Source organism: Heterodontus francisci, chromosome 13 (genome assembly GCF_036365525.1).
Source record: "Heterodontus francisci isolate sHetFra1 chromosome 13, sHetFra1.hap1, whole genome shotgun sequence".
Lineage (NCBI taxonomy): Eukaryota > Metazoa > Chordata > Chondrichthyes > Heterodontiformes > Heterodontidae > Heterodontus > Heterodontus francisci.
In genome coordinates, this window is record NC_090383.1 from 97,677,341 (window position 1) to 97,689,903 (window position 12,563).

At 40.1% G+C, this 12,563-nt stretch overlaps 1 long non-coding RNA gene across 3 annotated transcripts in view; it reads right to left on the reverse strand.

Annotated features, from left to right (window-relative positions):
* LOC137376526 (uncharacterized) overlaps positions 1 to 12,563 on the reverse strand; it is a 154,077-nt gene that overhangs the window by 17,371 nt on the left and 124,143 nt on the right. For 2 of the 3 annotated variants that reach the window (XR_010976267.1, XR_010976269.1), the window contains exon 4: positions 10,243 to 12,526. This is a non-coding gene — a long non-coding RNA (uncharacterized lncRNA). Of the gene's footprint in view, positions 1 to 7,618; positions 7,776 to 10,242; positions 12,527 to 12,563 lie in introns of those variants that run through there. The other variant, XR_010976268.1, reaches the window with a different exon arrangement.

Genomic DNA, 12,563 nt, shown 5'->3' on the forward strand with positions numbered 1-12,563 from the left:
TTAATGCATTCTCATAAATTCCTGTCTGGATGATTGGAACACATTTATAATACAAATGGGTTAATGACTGCATTAAAATAGCACAAATAGGAATTAACAGAAACATGTTAACCAATGCACAAAAAATGGTAGAAAGTGAACTCACAGGATTAGCTTCTGAACAGGATGGAGAAAAAGGAAAACAATTGTGGGGGAGGGGTATGTGTTGCAGTAAAGGATTGAGATCAGGTACATCAATGGGGTTTTAAAAAAATAAACTGTGAAGTCTCTCACTTTAGTGTGTGCATCCCCCTAATTTGCATAAAAGACACCTTTAGAGGTTGTAGTTAGTGAAAATCAGATCATTTGCTTGAACTGGAATGTGAAATGTCGTTCACCGAATTGTTTCCTGTTCCACCCCTGCTGTTTTCTCTTGTTTGCATTCCAGCTGAGCTCCACTAAATCATTTGACTAGATATTTGGCCTCTTGCTCTTTATTCCTTTGTTTCCTGCCCTGGCAGACAGTCTATTAAACTCTCTAACCCATTCACATTTAAACGGCCTGGTGCTTTGGTATGAAGAAGGAAAAGCATTTGAATGTTCCTTCAATGACTCAATACAGACACAGCCGCCAGGTCACTGGGAAACATTCTAGCTTTCTCTTTCCTCATGTTTTTCTTTCATATATAAAGCGCTGACCTAATAATCCACTCTGCTGTCTGAAGCTCTGTTGTCACTGCTGATTAAAATGATTCTATTTGTTGTGATTTGGCACTGGATTTGCATCAACGGTTTAGGGTAGATGCACTTGGAAATGGAAAAAAAAATTAGCTGAATTCAGCCAGGACTGCAGTGGGGATGCTACAATTGGTCTCAATGCCTATGGGCCATGAAGGAGAAAAATCCTTATCTAGTGATCTGCTCCCTCACCCCCTCCCCTGGAGTGTAAAGGTCAACATTAGGCGAGGACAAAATCATGGTTGGCTGTAATGACTTGTGAAAAATGGCCACCTAGACATGGTACTGGAGGAATAACCTGGCACTGGGTTTAATTTCTCTGTGCAGTCTAATGACTGTGTTAAAAAAGCAAAAACGAGAATGTGTTTGTAGGCTTACATGGTGAAGAATGGTCACTTGGGCAAAGTACCAGCTTGCTGCTAGTTTCCATGAACTGTTCTCCTGAAAGAATCAGTGGCTGCAGGAAAGGAGGGGAGAAAAGCACCAACCAGTGAATGAACTTGGGATGGCACATGGTGCATTTGTCCACTAGGGTGCAAGAAATTTTATTCCGTTTTTAAAACCTCAAACCAAGCCATAAACAAAGAGAATTGTTTTACTCCCTCTTGTTAAGGATATTTTTTCTCCTGTCTCCCTGGGTAATTGCTGCATACAGCCTTTGTGCCTGAGAAGGCGGATGGCCATGTTCCAATGGTCTTTAATGATATCCTAACAGTGGATGTCACGAGGTCTCTGACAGTAGCCAGACAGGGAGTGTCCTTTCAGTTTTTCCTACCTGGCTTCAATGCACAGCTGAGATTTCCAATTCACTATTTACAACATTGCACCGCAAGCATATGTTCCACCATTCCCTGGCACGGTATTCCAAAAGTCTGTACCCCTGTCCCAATTATCTTTTTTTAGTTGCACAGTTTTCCTCTGTAGGGCATGTTTCCAAATTACAGAGGATGTTTCAAAAATTATAGTCTGTTCATCCATCCTACATTCAGTACAAGGTTACACATTCCTATCTTACCCTTTTGTCTCAGTATTCTTTGTTTGTAAACTGCCATATTACCATTCGAGAAAAGGACTTAGTGCTGGAAAATAACTGAGTTGGTAAATGTAACAATGCCCTGTACACAGTAACCGCACTCACCCCTACCACAACCAATACAAACTGGTAAAATGCAGGCCATAGATTTGCAGCTTGGTTCTCAACTGCGCAGTATTTCCAGCACATTGCGCAAACACAAGCTCTGCAGTGATTTTTGAGTAAGTGTACTATCTTCTGTGGTACCAAGCTGTATAGAATAGGAAGGTCCCAGGTTTAATTCCTGACCTGTGCTGAATTTACTGATCTGAACCATAACGGGTAGTAGTAACGGAGAGGGCAACAAATGACCTCAGCACCCTATATGCTATGGAGGGGAAGATCAGCCAAGGTTCCTGAACTTGTAACTCCTGCTAGAATGTACAAATACATGTCAGGTGAGTATCATGTTTATTCATGCGAGGTACCAGAGGACTTCTGACACCCATGCAACTATTATAGCAAAATGAATCATCCATCATTTAAGCTGTCTTTCCAGAGTTTCCAGTCTTCAACCAAAGTTACAGTGGGAGATTGAGAGAACCCTGTGGAAATTCTGTCCCAGAGAGGCAGAATACAGATGAGACATAGGAGGAGGCCATGGATGTAACCTATGGATATACTGAAGACAACAATGTAGGCAAAGGAGGAGATGCCTTTTCAGCTGCCTTGGGTCAAGTAGAAATGGAACCATATGAGAGCAGTGCCAAAGAGGTGTACAAAGGAGGAGTGGCAGTGTCAAACTGTGGTGTACTCAGTGTGCTGAAAACCACAGAGGTCAAGAAGGGATAATGCACTGCAGTCGCAAAGCTTGTCTGGATGTGGAGTTGGGTGTTATTCTTGAACCATGAATAAGCAGAGGTTGGAGATCGATTCATCTTTGTATACTTTTTCTGCCTCTTGCCATTTTTTCTTCTCCCCTTGAAGATATTGAATCCTTGCAGAAGCTCAGGTCCATAGGTGCCAGGAACCCCCCATTCAGTGAACATTTTTCACATATGAGCCTTGACAGTAAGTGTTGACAGACTATTTGACTGCAGTGGCATTACATGTGAGCCTATTCCAGTCCTTACCCATCAATTTTTCAGTAGTGGTTAATGGATAATGATCAGGAATGGAACCCTCTAGAAAAGAGTGGGAGAGAGCAGGACCTGGAGACAGACAGCAGCAGCCTAAAAGAGCGAGAGAGAGAGAGGAGAACCCTGAGACAGAAAGCAGCACCTAAAAGAGCTGTCCAGTCCAGTCCAATCCAGTCTGTGGCTCCAGAGCAGACCTACCGTGTTAAGAAAAATCAAAGTGTGATGTCACAGGAAAACAGGTAGTTGATTGGTTGGTGAGTATTTTTCTCATTTATCTTTCAAAACTTGGGTATTTTAGTAAGTTTAAGGTGTCATTAGTAGTAGTAAGGTTTACTAATAGTAGTAAAGCTTATTAGATTGGCTGGTGTGTATTTCCTATTTATCTCAACTCGGGAATTTCATTCGGGGTAAGTAGAACATTTATTGAAATAATAAGAATATAAGCACAGGCAGGACTAGAGACATTAATTAAAATTTAATCAGTAAATTAATGAATTAATTAAACACTATAAAGATGGCAGGGCAGATGATGTGTATCGGCTGCAGAATGTGGGAGCGCGTGGACAACTGTACTGGGAGCTGTACCGTTGGGACGGTCTTCACCTGAACCATGCTGGGACCAGTGTTCTGGCCAGTCGTATAATTGGGCAGTAGAGAAGGCTTTAAACTAAATAATGGGGGTGAGGGATCAAGTGAGGGAAGACGTGATAAATTAAAAAGAGAGAGAGGACAAGACAAGAGAGTAAGGTAGCAATAAAGGAATTGATAATCTGAGTATGTATGGTAGGCAGAGTGTACAAACTTAAGAATGCGACAGCAGATAAGGTTAGAGGTTGCGAACATAACAAAAAGACAGAATTAATGGCACTCTACGTGAATGCACATAGCATGATCTAATTGCCATTACAGAGACGTGGCTGCAGGATGACCAAGGCTGGGAACTGAATGTCCAAGGGTATTCGACATTTAGGAAGGATAGGCAAAAAGGATAAGGAGGTGGGGTAGTCCTGTTAATAAAGGATGAGATCAGTACATTAGTGAGAGAGGATCTTAGATTGGAAGATCAAGATGTAGAATCAGTTTGGGTGGATCTTGGAAACAGCAAGGGGCAGCAAACATTGGTATGAGTTGTTTATAGGCCACCAAACAGTAGTGGTAATATAGGGCACAGTATAAATCAGGAAATTAGAGGTGCATGTAACAAGGTTAATAGAGTAATCTTGGGGGACTTCAATCTAAAAATGGACTGGGTAAATGTACTTAGCACTAATGCTGTGGAGGACAAATTCCTGGAATGTATACGAGATGGTTTTCTGGAACAATATGTTGAGGAACCAATTAGAAAACAGGCTATTTTAGATCTAGTACTGTGCAATGAGAAAGGGCTAATTAATAATCTTGTTGTAAAGGAGCATCTAGGGAAGAGTGACCATAATATGATAGAATTTTATATTAAGTTTGGAAGAGATGTAGCTCAATCCAAAACATGGGTCTTAAATCTAAACATAGGAAACTACGAAGGTATGAGGGGCAAATTAGCTGTGGTAGATTGGGAAACTACATTAAAAGGTATGTCAGTCGACAGGAAATGGCTAGCATTTAAAGAATTAATACATGGTTTACACAAATTTACATTCCTTTAAGGCACAAAAACCCAGCAGGAAAGGTGATCCAACCATGGCTAACAAGAAAAGTTAAAGATTGTATTAGATCAAAGGAAGAGGCTTATAAAGTTTCCAAAAAAGTAGTAGGCCTGAGGATTGGGAGCATTTTAGAATTCAGCAAAGGAGAACGAAGAAACTGATAAAGAAAGAGAAAACAGAATATGAAAGTAAACTAGTGAGAAACATAAAAATGGACTGTAAAGGCTTCGATAGGTATTTAAAAAGAAAAGATTAGCAAAGACAAATGTGGGCCCACTACAGGCAGAGACATGAAATTTACAATGGGGAATAAGGAAATGACAGAGAAACTAAAAATTACTTTTGTGTCTGTCTTCATGGAGGAAGATACAAAAATCACTCCCAGGAGTACTAGAGAACCAAGGGACTAGTGAGAATGAGGAACTGAAAGAAATTAGTATTAGTAAAAAAGTAGTACTGGAGAAATTAATGGGACTGAAAATTGATAAATCCCCTGGACCTGATGATCTACATCCCAAAGTGTCGAAAGAGGTGGCTGTAGAGATAGTGGATGCGTTGGTGGTCATCTTTCAAAATTCTATAGATTCTGGAACAGTTCCTGCAGATTGGAAGGTAGCAAGTGTAATCCCACTATATAAGAAAAAAGGGAGTGAGAAAACGGGGATCTACAGACCTGTTAGCCTGATATCAGTAGCAGGGAAAATGCTAGCATCTATTATAAAGAATATGATAACTGGACACAGAAAATAATGGTAAAATTGAGCATAGTCAACATGGATTTATGAAAGGAAAACCCTATTTGATAAACCTGTTAAGAGTTTTTTGAGGATATAACTAGCAGAATAGATAAGGGAGACAAGTGGATGTGGTGTATTTGGATTTTCAGAAGTTTATCGATAAGGTCCTACACAGGTTAGTAAACAAAATTAGAGCACATGGGATTGGGGGTAATATACTGGCATGGATTGAGAATTGGTTAACGGTCAGAAAACAGAAAGTAGGAATAAACGGGTCATTCTCAGGTTGGCAGGCTGTGACTAGTGGGATACCACAAGGATCAGTTCTTGGGCGCCAGCTATTCACAATATTTATCAATGATTTGGATGTGGAGACAAAATGTATTATTTTGCAAGTTTGCTGATGACACAGAACTAGGTGGGAATGAGTGAGGAGGAATGAGTGAACTAGTGAGGAGGATGCAAAGAGGCTTCAAGGGGATTTAGACAGACTAAGTGAGTGGGCAAGAACATGGCAGATGGATTATGGAAAAATGTGAAGTTATCCACTTTGGTAAGAAAAACAGAAATCCAGAGTATTTCTTAAATGGTGAGTGATTGGAAAGTGTTGCTATCCAAAGGGATCTGGGTGTCCTTGTTCATAAGTCACTGAAAGCCAACATGCAGGTGCAGCAAACAATTAGGAAGGCAAGTGCTATGTTGGCCTTTATTTGAAGAGGATTTGAGTACAGGAGTAAAGAAGTCTTTCTGCAATTGTATAGAGCCTTTGTGAGACTACACCTGGAGTATTGTGTACAGTTTTGATCTCCATACCTAAGGAAGGATACCTTGCCATAGAGGGAGTGCAACAAAGTTTCAGCAGACTGATCACTGGGATGGCGGGATTGTCCTATGAGGAAAGATCGAGGAGACTGGGCCTAATTCTCTACAGTTTTGAAGAATGAGTGGTGATCTCATTGAAGCATACAAAATTCTTGCAGGGCTCAACAGGGTAGATACAGGAAGGATGTTCCCCCTGGCTGGGGTGTCTAGAACCATGGGATGAGTCTCAGAATAAGAGGTAGGCCATTTAGGACAGAGATGAGGAATTTCTTCACTCAGAGGGTGGTGAATCTTTGCAATTCCCTACCCTAGAGGGCTGTGGTGGTTCAGTCATTGAGTATATTCAAGACAGAGATCGATAGATTTCTAGATATTAAAGATAAGAAGGGATATGGGGATAATGCGGGAAAATGGTGTTGAAGTAGAAGATCAGCCATGATCCAGTTGATGTAGTTCGGCTTGAGGGGCTGAATGACCTACTCCTGCTCCTATTTCCTATGTAATTTTTCCTCTCTCTAGACAAAAGACACTGAGGCTATTAAAGTCCTTCTTACTCTACTGACTGAACTCAACGAATGCAGCACAGATGGGAAATCAAACTACTGAACTCCCTGGTCTGTGTGACTCAGCTACATGTTGGATAAAATCATTGAGCAATCAGAGAGCCTGAAGTATACATTTATTTACTATCTATTTATTTTTTCTTTCTAATGTGACTTCCATTGTGACTCACTAGATCTATTTATATACTCCATCTATCTATACGTCACTTTGCACCGTGGAAAGTTTTTAATTGCTGTGTGGTAAAGTCTGCAGCCAACATTATCATAATGTTTACACAACTACATTTTTGTTCTTGTTAAATGATCTCTTTTAGCATTTTAACTTCTTCCTGCTGGCAAATATGGAAAAAAATATAGAATCCTGGCATCACTTTAATGATAACAAGGGTTACACTCTTCCCTCTATGTGCACCCAACCACCCTCCCACCACACACACAATGATGTGAATTCACACGATTGGAATTCTGTTTCAAGCACAGCACTGCTCGATCTGCTGAGAGGGAATGATTTTTCCTTGACAGATTGATCACTCTGTAAACCGTTTTAAATAGGTTTCTAGGTAATTTGATACAGTCGAGATTTTTGTTTAACAGACATTTTGCATGTGTGATGTATTTAACCCTGATAGATTTTAGGCGACTTCTATGGCAGTAAGACAGAACATCTCAGTTTTTGAAGACAGGAAAATTATACCATGTAAAACACAATTATTATTCTGCTGTTAAAGTGTAAATTTGTGCCTCATAAAAGCTACAAAATCTAATTGCTGCTAAGTAGACGCTGGGGCCCTTAAAGTGCAAGGGCCATGATTCCAACAGTGACATAAGAGTCGTGTACACTGGTGCCTTTCAGCGCTATCACCCATTTTACACTATCATCCTAAGTCAAAAGTCTACCCCAATATCTATCTCCAAATGTATTCCAAATAAAATCAGAGTAAAATCTAATTTCAGCATGCACACAAATAACAATACCGTTAGATACCTGTTGTGATTTGTGTGTCAGTCCACCTCAGCTGTTGATTTGAGGCTGCCAAGGAGCTGATTCTATTAGCTTCTGTAGTGCTTAGATAATTACAGTGTCTTGCAAGATCACTGTTATTGATATCACTGTGAACTTGTCATATCATCTTTAAAAGATCCTGAAAATGAAAATTGCAGGTTGTACTTCATTTTGATAATTGGCTTTACATCTGTCTAACTGATGTACTTGTTAGAAAACAGGTGAGTGTTCACTGGACTATGTGATACATTTCCCTCAGGGCAAGGGGCATCAGTTTCAGGTCAGCCCGTAAATTCAGGACAAATAGAGAGTAAAAATGTGCAAGCATAACTCAGTGATATGTCAAAAAAGGCTTCTGTGCACAGTACAGCAGATAGTTGCGCTGATAACTTTTCTCTAGTCAATAGGCTTGAGCCGAATTGAGAACCAGTCATGGCTCAGAATCTATTTATGTTGAATAATCACTTATCACCCAGTTGCCATGGTGCTGAATTAGTCTTGTTTCTTTTGTGGGATGGGTTGGGTAACATTGAAAAAAAAAAGCACATGCACAGGTATATGCTCCCAGGTTGCATCCATAGCTTTATTACTCTGGTCTGTGTAGTCTAGTATTGTGAATTGCTGGCATGTGAGGGCTGAGAGCTTCTTGGGGAGTGGGTTAGCACACTGCCCATCCACCTGTTACCTGGGTTTGTATCCAGTCCAGACATTCCTTCTCTTCCAGCTGTAAAAGCAAGTTCTAAGGAAAATTAATTTGGGAAGCACACACCATTAGAGGATGTAACAATGGCGAGTGGAAGGAAATGAAAAAAATAACATTTTTTTGTCTCATAGCATAGGATTAGAGTAAAAGCAGATTTTTCCGGTATCAGGCCAATCCCATACTTAACCTGAAGTGTTTGATGTTGACACTGGGTAGTAAAAGTAAAATTATTTTCAAGTCAAAATTTTCTCTGATGCCCCTAGTTGCTTAGTGGGTTACTGAGACATATAGATAAGGGCTCAAACTGTTCACTGAGATCAATTACAGGACATTGGCAGGGCTCTAAACTAAGCATCCTGAACTAAGCATGGAATAGATTAGCTAGGGGACTGATTGTTGATTGCCATTTGATAACCTGTCATGCATCTCTTGGATCCTGGATGAAAACAGCATCAGGTGCATGATTGAATCCTCCAAGGTTGAACAGCCTTTAATTATCTAGCAGGAATCAGTGGATAGAAATCAGAAGTAGCACCTGTGGCTAAAAATGAGTTGAAAGAGATTTAGGGGTCCTTGTAAAGTGTCCAACCAAGGCAGAGTGGGAATCAACAAAGCAAGTAGGATACAGATAATTAAAAGAGTAGATTATAAGCCTGAGGAAGTCATATTTAAACTGTATTCTGGTCAAACCTTACACCGTGAGTACTGTATCTAGTTCTGGTCATGGGCACACAAAGAAGACATTTAATTGCCCGAGGCAGTTCAGTGAAAAGCCACAAGGCTGATTCTTCTTGTAAAAGGTCTGAGATTTGAGGAAAGAATAGAGTCTCGACAGAAGATCTTATTGAGGTATATAAAAGATAGTAAACATAAAAAATAGAACCAGAAAATTACTTCAAACTATGATTCAAGAGCAGGACAAAGGAAAACAATTTCAAACTAATACAAGGCAAAATTAGAAATAAAAACAAGAAATGCTGGAAATTCTCAGCAGGTCTGGCAGCATCTGTGGAGAGAGAAGCAGAGTTAACGTTTCAGGTCAGTGACTAGAATTCAAAATTAGAGCTGGTATCAAGAAGTACTTCAGACAAAGAGAGAAAAAGCCTGGTATAATTTAAGAAAATATTAGTGCAATGGGGATATGTAACATGAAGCAAGCTGGGCCAAATGGCCTTCCTCACCTATATTATCTTGTGAAAAATGCATGAGCACAGATAGCTATGAGACAGACTGTAACATTATTTTTTAAAAATTGGATATTTGAAAAGGAAGAATGTAAATGAAGAAAGGAAAATGGGATTTAAATTAATTCTGCTGCTGGAAATTTTATTTTAAAATTACATTAACTCCACTAACAGGCAGGGGAGGGTAATGGCTCTATAGAACTGAGGCAGAGACCAGAAGGTCTCAAGTTCAATTCTTGATCTGTGCTAAGTTAGCTGTTCTCAAACATTACATCAGCTGGAGCTCCAGTGCCCCTTGAACTTGAGGGGGAAATGTCAGTGAGGGTTCCAGACAGCTTTTCAGTGGAACCTGTTGGAAAGATGAGAATAGGACTGTGCTTGATTGAAAGGTTTCACCAGTTGTTTGAGCTCACACAAGAAGAATGGCCACGAGATTCTGGTTCATGTGGAACCATATCTTGGGACATGTCTGCATCTTCAAACTCAAAAGGAAACCCTTCTATTTTACATTCAAATAAAGTGATGTCCCAGTTTGCAAATTCATCCAACATACTCCGCTAAACTGCTCCTTTTCTGCTCATTGGTAACTATGCAAGTAAAATTGAAAGCTTCTTAGCTATCACTTAACTATGGGATAGACTGAGCCTCTTAACATCCCAACAAAACAGTGAGCTGAAGTTAACTACACAAGTGAAAAAAATAACCTTGAGAGAAATAGGTTTCATTAATAGGGTATTTTATTAGCACGCTTACTCTTAAATGAACTAGGCTACATGTACTGTTACCATTATCTCACTTCAGGCTGAATGCACACACTGTAAAATTAGCCTCTTCTATTTCTGTTTGAAAAAGCTCATTGTATCTGGCTGTCAGTGAGATGAGACTAGAACAGATTTATAGGCAATTAAAGCTACAGGACTCCTCCACTCCATGTAACATACAGCAGCCCTCTCAGTTAGCAGCTCGCCAGGCCATGATCATAATCTGAAATAATTGACCCGCAATGTGTGTATGGCTTTAATTGTCCATTCTTTGTAACTTCTATTCAAATTTTATGTGAATGAACAAATAAATGAATATAATTTTATTAAAATATTCATGGCATTTCTGGGTTCTGTACAGGATAAGGCAGTGAGCAGACAATATTTGAGTGTTCTTCCACTTAGAATGCCTTTTTGGAAAACAAAAGGTTGCTGAGCTAGTGAGGAGAAAATCAGCTCCCAATTGCTATCCAGTGACCATTGGTAAGTGTGCGTATGCACGGGTGTGTATGTAAACAGTTTCAAGCTCACTTGTAATGCTACCAGTCCCCCTGCTGTAAAATCATAGAATCTTATAACATAGAAAGGGGCCATTCGTCCCATCGTGCCTATGTCAACTCTTTGAAAGAACTATCCAATTAGCCCCACTCCTCTGCTCTTTCCCCACAGCACTGCAATTTTCTTTGCTGCAATAACCTCCTGGGACTCAGGCATGAAAAATGGACACATGGATGAGTCGACACTTGGCCGAGGGCTGCCAGATATATGGAACAGTACATCAGCATGAATCAGTGCCCATTAAGAGAGGGAAGAGAAAATATACAAAGAACAATTAAATATTAATACTTGCAACTATGTAGTGCCTTTCAACTGAAAACACTTTATACCCAATAGGTTATTTTTAAAATAAAAACAAAGTGTTGGAAATACTCAGCAGGTCTGGACGTATCTATGGAGAGTGAAACAGCGTTAATGTTTCAGGTCTGTGACCTTTCATCAGGTCATTTTAAAGTGCAATGACTGTTACTTAGCTAAACATGGTAGCCATTGTGCATTAGTAATATGACACAAGTAGTACTGAGGTAAACGGCCATTCAATCAATCGTTTTTAATGGTTTTGCTTGAGGGAGGAATGTTGGCCAAGAAACTTTGAGTAATGCCACAGGTCTCCATACACTTGGACAGGTGGGTTATCTAATCCAATGAGTGCCTGCCAAATATTAACCTAGATTATGCACTTAAATCTCAGTGCAGGGTTCAAACTCAAAAATGTCAATTATGGGAAAAATTGCTTTAGTTTTCACCAAAATGTACCAATTAGCAGATGAAAATTAGTGTATGCCTATGTAGAAAGTAGGTTTATAAATTCAACTCAGAACTTTAATTGGCATTTACATGTACTTATATTTGTCATCAAGACTCAGCTGGGCAGCTTTATTTTGGAAAAGGACCAGTGGGATAAAGTGAACTGTGCCATCCTACCAATACATTGTCTTCTTTGGCCTCCTTGTCTCGAGAGACAATGGGTAAGCGCCTGGAGGTGGTCAGTGGTTTGTGAAGCAGCGCCTGGAGTGGCTATAAAGGCCAATTCTAGAGTGACAGACTCTTCCACAGGCGCTGCAGATAAAATTGGTTGACGGGGCTGTTACACAGTTACATTGTATATGTTTACATTTACAGTATTTTATTCACCAGAAACCACATGAGAAAATTGATCAATTTGTGAGACTTTTCTATATGACTTCAGCAAAGTGAATAAGACAGTGAGGTACCTTACAGATGAGGCTGAATCCATGCTCCATAGCTCATCATTTAACCAGGAGCAAACACTGCAGAGAGGCCAAGCCCATCAGAGAACTCCACATATGCTTTATGATCTCAGTCTGCACTAGAAACACATTAAAGCAACATCTAAATCAATCAGATTTCATCCCCAGTTTTGAGTAAGTAACATCTTAGGCAGTCCGTCGGGATCGAGGATGACTTGCTTCCACTTTAGTTCGATGGGATCTGCGATGGCTGATAAGTCCATTGTGTGATCTGCAGACTCTGCCACATGAGGGGCACGTGGTGCTTGAAGGGTCAGACAAATGAGTAGTTTGGACGTTTGTGCGTTCCCTCTGATGCCTCAACCTCACTTCCGCATGTTCCTGACGCAGTCCCTCGAGGTGAACAACGCCTTCCCGAATGAGCTTTCTTCATCTAGGAACATATTTTAATGCTGCATGATGACCCACTGACTCTTTTAAAACGGGAAATATTTGTTAAACACACAGGAG